Genomic DNA, 10,376 nt, shown 5'->3' with positions numbered 1-10,376 from the left:
AGTGTCTGTCATGAATAATATTTATATAGTTATTAGGTATATTAACTATATTCACATTAATTGAAAACAATTTGTATTACGTTTCTCTTGCTATTTTTTGTTAGTTTAAACCAACTATTATGAAAAATACTGAGATTTTCCTATTTTTTTCTTTTCCAATGTAACAATATCAGATCATTTTTTTACTAGAAACCATCTTAAAAATTAAATATTGAATTAAATACTCTTTCTTAAATGTAATAACAGATACAAAAACATTGTAAAACTAATATATCTGTACGCTCACAAAATAAGAATATTTTTTTGGGATCGTGATAAGTTTTTCTTTTTATCAACTCGAATTTCAAAAAATGCTCAATGTTTTTTTATAATGCAAAAGAGATTTTTAGTTTTAATTTTTTTTTTTTAATATCTAAAATAGTATGCATTAAAATGAACACAATCCATACCTAATAAATGTGTAAACTGTTTAAGGTTATGATTATTATGAGCAACATATTTTCGTATAAGCTATGTATTTTTTGATTAATATCAATGAACCACACTCCAGTTGTTATAATAAAACAATCTTTAATATTTCATTATTATATTAGAATAATATAATATGCATGCCTAAATATTTAATAAATCGTTATTTATCAACGTCAATTATGTTTTTAATTATAATCGAAATATTGATACTTTATAATGATTTATTATTATAACTAGGTTGACTAATAATAATAGAAAAATGTTAAAATGGTAAATTACTGAAAACAACATTTATTATTGTTTAAAACTTTAAAATGCATACAAATATTTAAAATTTAAATTTTTTTTCAAAATAAATACAAAAATAATATTTTAATTATAATGTGTTTATGAGTGAATATTATATTGATATAATACAATAGTTTAAGATTAAATTCCTTACTTTTTATTATGTATCACAATATTATTCCACGATACCATAATCAAATCGTGTAAAATGAAAAATTGATTTTTGTTTTTTTAATTTCATTCTAAATCTCATACTTATTATATTACATAATATATACATTATATGCACATAAATATTACTTTGTATTATATTTGAAGTAGGTACATCGTTTATTTAGTATGCATATGCGTTTTATAAATCTAAATTAAATCTTTATGGTCGTAATCTGTGCTCGACAAATATAAATAACATAATATAATATAAGCATATATTTTGTATTCTGTCTTACATATTATATAATCAGTGATCACAATAATTTTAATTTTATCTTTACACATCACGTCGTATTCTAATCGTAAGTAGAATGACAAATTGAAGAATCGTAATTTAATAAACTTTTATCATATTTATTTACCAAAATAAATAATCTACTACCACAATTGTTAATCAGAATTTAATCTACACGAATACGCGATTTATATTTTAGTTTTATAATTATATAGTATTACGATTCATCAATCCATCATTATCGTGTACTGTATGAAGAGTCAAGGACATACTTGAATATAATTGCAATTTTATTGATTAGTAAGTACTTTATTGGAGCATATAAATTGTATATAGGACAGTTATTAATTGAAAATTATAGGATATTTAGTTGGAATATAAAAAATATATATAATTTGAAAATAATTTGAAATTACATTATTTTTTCTTTGTTTAATTATATTGTAATATAATATATTTCAATAATTAATTTATTTATGCCTAGTTGGTTCTATAACTCACATTTGTTCTCTATTTGATATACCTATATTAAATAATGAAAACTCGCATTTAATAAAAAAAAAAATGAAAGTCAGCGTAATATCATGTCAGCATGGCCTAGTTTTGAATATTATGATAAAATCAAAAAAAACAAAAAAATTAAAGTTAATTATATTCAAAAATTATTTTTAACTCGTGTACACTATAGTCTTACTTAAAATATTATCATTAACTAAAATTCTCGGTCTGTTTCTTTTTTATAATTAACGAAATCGGAATTAACTGGTTACAATGTCTGAATAATATAAATTCACTTCCGCAATAGAACGCGTTAAGCGCGAAATCCATACTGTTATGCATCCCACGCACCTCTCCCACACTTACACTCCTTTTTAACCACACACGCAAAAAAAAAAAAAAAATAACAAAAAACTTAGAGGTTCGTAAATAGATATGTAAGTGACCATATAAATATTTATGTGATAAGCATATATTTAAGATGTAAACCACAGGCAATTGTTTATTTTTAAATAAACGAAATTCTACCGTAATGGTCCGTGTAGAGAATGCTCTTTTCTTTTTTCATTACTCTACTAAATTCAAATTACCGAGTTACATAAACGTGGTACCAGAGTACCTGGTATAAAATTGCTATCTAATTATTATCTTTGTTTCATTTTAAACATCTACAATAAATAATGTAACGTCTGCAGCTATTCAATTTTAACGGAATTCAGTATTTGATTGATAATATACATTAATAGGCTATGTGCATTGATCACCCGCGGGCTACCGGAGGATAGCCTATGATTAAGATTTAACCTGTTATTTTACAGTTGACCTCAACACATCACCGGATATTGTCATAACGAACGATTTAAGACGTCTTTTAGGAATTTTCGAGTAAACGATCCGCAGCAAAAATAATTTCTTTTTGATAATAAGTATATAATATACACGATATAGCTAGCGTTGTCTGATGGAATTAATAATTTTTGACGGGCGTTCTATTCAAAAACCATGCAGTGATTCGAATAATGTAGTATAATAATTCATAAACAAAACTTTATTGTTGAAAAAATAATTTATTTTAATGTTCTAACCAAATTAATAGCCCGAAACATGAAAATATCTTAATTATATTCATTAATCTACAGAGGTAGGTATTACATATTATTATTGTTCCTTTGCTTTTTTTTTATAGATTAATAATAACAACCTACAATGCGCCCACATAATATTTATTAGTAAATAGGTACTTCTCTTTTGCTAGATATTATTATACTACGCCGACATTAAAAGAATTTAGGTTATTAAAATTATTATTGTTATTATTATTATTATTATTATATTCTTACCAATAATGCGTTCGTTTAACTTTCGATTTTTAGGTCTCCAAACTCCATACGTTTTGATACAAATAAAACTGTACTGTGAAAGTTTGAAACAACTAAAAATATTTACTTCTATTAATTTATATCACATAATATACTTCCTATACTTTTACCATCGTACTCATCTATAGTTATTTCATCTAGGATTATAATTAATCACAAAATACAACTACGAATTTTTTTGTTTTTTATTTTTATATAAATTTAAAGACATATTGTGTAATCAATCTTTTTATTATTGAAGGACTGTAGTTTTTAATACGTAGGTACTAATACCTATTTATTACAACGAATATTTAATGGTTTTCGTACATTCTATAAAATGTCATACAATATGCGACAGTACTATTATTATTCTTCAACTCATTAATAATTTACCGTAATCAGTAGTTTAGATAAATTACAGAATCAAACTATTTTTATATTTATTTACATTTTACATGAATAAATATTGTATAAAAGATAAGATAGGGAACATGATTCCTAATAATTACGTTTATATAATTGTTTTAAACTTTTCTTAAATGTACATACAATATCGTAAACTATAACAGTTTTAAAGGACTTTGCATACGATAAAATATACTCAGACAGAATATTCTGTGGTCTAAAATTTTTGTGAATATCGAGTTAATATAATAATATATCAATATGATATCATAATATTCCTAGTCACAAAATAAATAGCGTTGGTGTCCAATTGTATTGGGCAATACAATCCCAATTCAATTCCCATAAATAAATTTAAATTGAGTTTGTTTTTGTTTTATGTGCACATTAAAAGCATATATACTATTATAATACTTGTTTTATACGGATATTATACCTAATATAAAAACAATAATGCATAAAATAAAAAAAATAATATATAAATATAAAAAATAATATATAAATATAAAAGAAACACCCAGTAGGTATCTAATATGTTTACGGGCCAACAAAACTGTTTTTTTATAACAAATTTGCATTAAAAGAAAAAAAATTAAAACTAAACGAAAGAAAAAGACAAAAAGATTATTCTGCTCTTTTAAATGCAAAGGTTTTCAAAAGTTTAACTCTGAAAACAATGCAATATGGTAATCCTGGCCGACCACAAGCCCTGGAGTGTTTCCTACTTTCTGATATAGATATTTTATATATTTTTATATTGCTGCTACAGTCTTTGAATTAGTGTTGTAATTTTAAATAAAACAAAAGACAATATTTCAGGATTATTTTAGCAGTTATAGTGATAGTGACTAATTCAATCATCGTTAATTTTAATGTTTATCGATTTTTTTAAACTTCATGGTAATAAATATACATTTTATATAGTATTTTGATATATTTTTTTTCAAAATCACAGGATTATAGTTTGAGACGCAATCGGGATAATAAAATTATCAAATATCACTAAGAGTCATTTGAAGAAAACTACAGAAGTGTGGCATAAGGAAATTTAAAATTATTTAGAATTTAAATTGTAAACTAGTTAAAATTATTATTGAATACTTAATTTTGATTACAAAAACTACAATGCTACTTATCTATATATTACAACATTTCAGTCAATTATAAGTTACAACTTGTAAATATATATGCACTACTTATTGTTATAATATATTGTGTATTTATGCATTATACCTCTTTTATAAATAGATCGTGCGTATTTCTATGAATAATACAAAATACGTTTTACAAATCACAATGGAGAGCTAGCTTCTAGAATACGATGGTATGGTGTATTGTATTTAAATAGAATAATGCGTATTAGTTTGTCTGAAGATGTTCTCTGATAAAACATTCATTACACAGATAACTCTTGAAATTGCCGCAATGATGTTATATCGGAATACAAAATAAATTCAAGAGGCTTTGAATTTAAAATTATAGGTAGTGGAAATAATAAGACTTTTTATTTTTGAACTCGAAAGATTACAGGAGTTTACTTAAATAGTCTTGTACTCTAAAGGAATTAAATATCTTAGTAATATATTAATCAAACCGAATGTAAAAAATAAGACATGTAAAAACGTTTTCTTTTAAAAAAATAATAATATAAAGCTTAATCTGATATATTGTTTTAAATATTTATGTTTTTAAATTATGGCGTAAAAATGAATGTATTTTTCATTGATACTACAATATTTTTATAAAAATATAATTGTTTAACTATTATAAGAATTTGTATACACTGAATAAAACTATTTTATACTAACTAATAACTACTTATAGTAACTACTAACTATTTATTGTTTCTGTATATAGCATGTGTACTTGAATTTCTTTATTGAGTTTGATATTGGAAAACTATGTATACAAATATGTACCTACTATTTTTGTTTACTAGTTTTTTTATATCTTTTTTATTTATTTCAGAAATATTCTAATACTGACATGTATTTTAAAATTAATGTAATTTATAAAAGTCGTATAATAAAAAAATATTTTAAAAAGTGAATACCTTTTTTTCAAACAAGGTAACAACACTTTTTATGTTTTTAGAACATAGGTCAATACAAAATGCTTCAGTTTAATAATAATTAAAATCAAAGCTACATAGTATACGCAAAGGGATCTGCGTAAAAATTAATATTGAATAATAATTATTATTACGTATATGAATTCACGTAAAGTAAAAATTATCTTCCTCTATGTAAAATGATAATGTGAAATAAATATCGATATAATGATTTGATAATTTTTATTATTTTAGTAACGGGTTGCATGTACATTGTACAATGCATTATTTTTAGTTGATCAAAAGTAAAATACTATCAAAAAACAAAATTAGTGTTGTACATTCAAGAACAAAACTTATAAATACTTGACATTTAATTTTTTTCTCATGGACAACCAAAACATTTAAATAATAAAAAAATAAAAAGATAAAAATATATAGATATATTAAAAAAAAAAACTATTTATTCAATATTAAATTTTTTTTGAGAATTTAAGTATTGAATTATTCTACATATTGTATATTTGTAACAAAAACAATCAAAATCATTTGTAAAGTACCTACTTACCTATATTTGTCATTAATTATAAGTGCAATTGTTTAGATTTTATAGAGAATTCAATCCAGACTATAGACATTATTATTATTACTACTGAATGTTAAAATAATTACAAAGATTTTATAGCATTGTCACAATTAAAGTATTTGATACGTTTTAATTTCCAATAAATTAATTTTAATAGTTTAGTATATTTAGTATCATTAGAAGAGAACATTAGCGTGGTATCAAAAAATATTTGAAAATAAAAACAGCGTGCATCAGTGTTTTATTTCAATTGATTTAATGGTCCATAAAGAATCTAAAATATTATTTTGTTCAGTATAGCATTATATAACACGAATTTGATTTAATAAATCATGGTTTAATATTATATAAGTTCATATATACATACGTGATACATAGATAAATGCATACATACACTACATATAGTATCAATATACTAAGCTAAAACAATAATTTTGTATTATTTTTAATGTGATGGCTTATGATTAAAATATATTTATTAGTTAACATTAAAAAAAATATATTAATTACAAATACCAAGTATATTATAGTATGTTACATGTAGAAAAAGTACAAGAATAGTTTTGATTATTAATGAGTGATAATGTCAAATATTAGATCATTGATCATTTTATATTGTATAGAATATTAGTATATTTTTAAAATAAATAAATTCCTATTAATGAAATAAATATAAACATTTTATTAACACATAATTCATCTTTTATTCTCCTGTCGAACCACCGCATGTAAGTAGAACGCGTAACATTACTTTTCTTAGTTAACATTATTTCCTCTACACATAATTTACCTAATTCGTATAATACATGTAAAATTACAATGGCTTTGGCGTATCAAATTATATAATTCGATTTTACTATTTTTTTTTTCATTTTTACTAAATCGGAAATACAAAAAGCAATATTATCAAATACTATCTAAATCACCAATTCAAATAAAACCCTAAACTTTTCAATCCAAAAATCTATGCCTATAATCCCCAAAGTTTCTTAATATGCCTCAAACGAATCAATTTACAATGACTTTCATGGTGGCATAGCGCTATATACCTACTAACAGTCAAAGAAACTATAATCCTACATTCCTCCACTATAAATGACCGTCCACCAAAACCAGGCTAATCCTGTTATAAATACTCTGTTTATACATATACTATTATAAGTTTCTCTCTCTCTCTTCAAGATAAATCCTATTCAAAATAGTTAATTATATTACTTAAAAAAATCAGCTTATATAAATTAAATTGTTCAATGTAACTACCTAGTTAAACTAGTTAAAGAATGTCATATCAAAGCACTAGAATAATCGAATCTAAATTACTATAATTATTATTACGATTAATCTAGAACAATATCTATACAATTAAATAATAATATAAGCATTTATTGATGTCTGATATTGTAATATTATTTTATCGAATATGGGTTATGTTAGGTTGGTTTTTATTAAATGTATTTTATATTTAAAAAAAAAACCCCTAAGATCAAAATTATTGACTTTTGTATAATTATCATTTTCGTAATATTGTACTATGACGAAATTGGTAAAAGAAAAATTAAATTTTTATTATTTTGCATATTTTTTTAAATTTATATAATAATAGCATAATGTTTGAATTCAATCATTGATCAAATATAATAACATAAATAGAAAACTGAAAGTGATCCCGAATTTGTTTAAGACACTAATAAATGTGGTTAGATTCAAACAATGATTTGAGTTTATTGTATCAAAAAATAAAAAACAAAACGTCCGCTTTTATATAGTAAGTTTATGAGGTTGAAAATTACTTGACGATATTTCACAAACAGTCAAGTATTAACCATATCTTTGGTATATATTATTTTAACCTTTGTTATTTGTTGAGAAATAAAAAACTAGTACTGAAATTGTTTTCATTTATTTTATTAAAAACACGGAAATATTTTGACAATAATAACTAACATCCCGTATATCCGTTCAATATATAATTCAAATAATACACGAGTATTGGAATTAAACCAGTAACGTTACACAAATTGTATTTAAAATTAAAATTGAACATATGATTAGTATGTCCTTTATTTCCATAATCGGACATATTCATTTATAATGTATTTGAGTTCAATCATCCAAAAACGAAAGTGTCCGCACCATATATAAGCATGTAGGTATAGTCAATTTATCTCAGATGAAATATTTGGCATCACGTCTATCATTTATTATTTTTAGTTTTCAAATAAAACACAACATCATGACCTACATTAGTCCGTGCCATTCGTTTAGAAATCAGCTAAAAAAACACAATACATATAGAAAAATATATAGTTTTAACACATTAAATTAGTCAACATGCTCCAACATACACCACTTACATAATGCATAATTTGATAAGTAATCTTATTTTTATTTATAAGCAGCTAAGTTATTATAAAAACGCGACACTGAATAAATCAATAAACCAAATAAAAATTTTATATATGAATCTATTTTTGCCTAGTGCTAAGTCTAAAATATGTATTTACCTCAATTGTTTTATTTTAATGAACACCATTAAACGATAATACTTTACCAAAGTACGTTCATTTAAGTTCTACTTATCTTGAATACATGTCAAATAATTATTAGAACCGAAAGTTGGCCACCCCTACTGTATGTTAAAGTTAAAATAGTACTTTAGAGAGAAATACATTTTGGAATTTCCCAGAATATATTTAAAACAAAAATTCAACAAAAAATATTAAAGACAATTTAAATAATAACTTATTACGATAAACTCATTAGTTTAAATTTTAAACAAAAATACGATAATTTAAGCGAATACAATATTATAAAATATTACTATAAAACTGTAGCAGTGATGGTATATTTATAATATACGACTGTGACATTAAGAACGTATTATACACAAATGTGATATTTATATTTTATAACGAACATAAATAATATGTAATAACAATAGCTCTCCAGATGAACTGACTGATTTTTTTGTAGGCACAATAATTATTACAGAATTCACTAGGAAATAAATTCTGCACATTTCGATGGTTTATAATTTTAGACAGAGGTTGTATTATTATTATTGTTGTATTACCAAACACGAGACCGCCCGCACATCGTCGCCGCCGTCACCGTAGTGCGAATAATATTTCACGCGAAAAACCCACTCGAGAGATAATTCGGTAAATATGTAAAATGCGGGAGTGTAAATTCAAATTTGTACTAACGTTCTCAAACGAATTAACTAACGGGGCGACGCGATGATGTGACTCAATAGTCACATACAGGTAGGTACACTGTAAACCTATTGTGAACACGTCTTGTGAACCGGGACGCGGTAGGCACCCGACATAAACCGACTTTAGCAAGGCGGCAATTGAAAACCACGTGTGAGATCAAAATGAAAATGAAATAAATTGAAATCCCGATGTGTTTAATTTGCGTCTAATTACCAGAATGCCGGTGTGTGTCATGACGTAGGTATGCCATGCACTCGTGTATGGTCACGCCTTCACTAAATAATACGATGGACCAAAAACTACCAGAAAATCGTGTGGTTGCGTGAACAAAAATATAATAGAAAGAAAACAAAGTAACTATATAGGTACGTAAACTTGTGTATGTCCTGAAACAGCAAGAAAAGTCCCCCTTGATGTTATTTGTTGAATAAAAACAAATATCGTTAGCTTTCAATACGAGCAAGTTATACGTTTATAAGAGACGGTTCACAGCGAATACCATTGAATCAAAAGGATACGAGTCCGATTAAAAAATAAGTATAATAATTATAAAAGACCGCTGCGAGAATTATAATATAGTGAAGAAAAAAAATATAGTTCCTTGTAATATTATTATATGATATCTGTACTCAGTAAACTAATTTTAATCATGGAATTTTTTTTTTTTTTTTTAATTATAAATGAAAATTTCTAATAAAAAATACTACCACCACAAAATCGGTTGTACAATTTTAATATAAAGTGATAATAATAAATAACATAATTTTACCACTATCATTATGGTACAAAATTTACGAAAAAACATGACATATAACTTTAGGGTTAAATGTTTCGATCAATATTGCTTAGTAATAATATCTGCGCTAAGAGTTGAAGTTAAAGAAATTTAATATTTTACTTAAATTATTTTTTTAGGCTGTTTAATATGGTTTTAGATTACATATTTCCCTTTAAAACTATGTTATGACTAGTATATCAAAAGTGTGTGTAGTAGTATTCGAATCCCATTTAATATACATTATACAAACACTCGTTTTGGACTTGAAAACTT

The sequence above is a fragment of the Rhopalosiphum padi genome, chromosome 1, assembly GCF_020882245.1.
Source record: "Rhopalosiphum padi isolate XX-2018 chromosome 1, ASM2088224v1, whole genome shotgun sequence".
In the NCBI taxonomy this organism is placed as follows: Eukaryota; Metazoa; Arthropoda; class Insecta; order Hemiptera; family Aphididae; genus Rhopalosiphum; species Rhopalosiphum padi.
Note: the sequence above shows the minus strand (reverse complement) of the source record.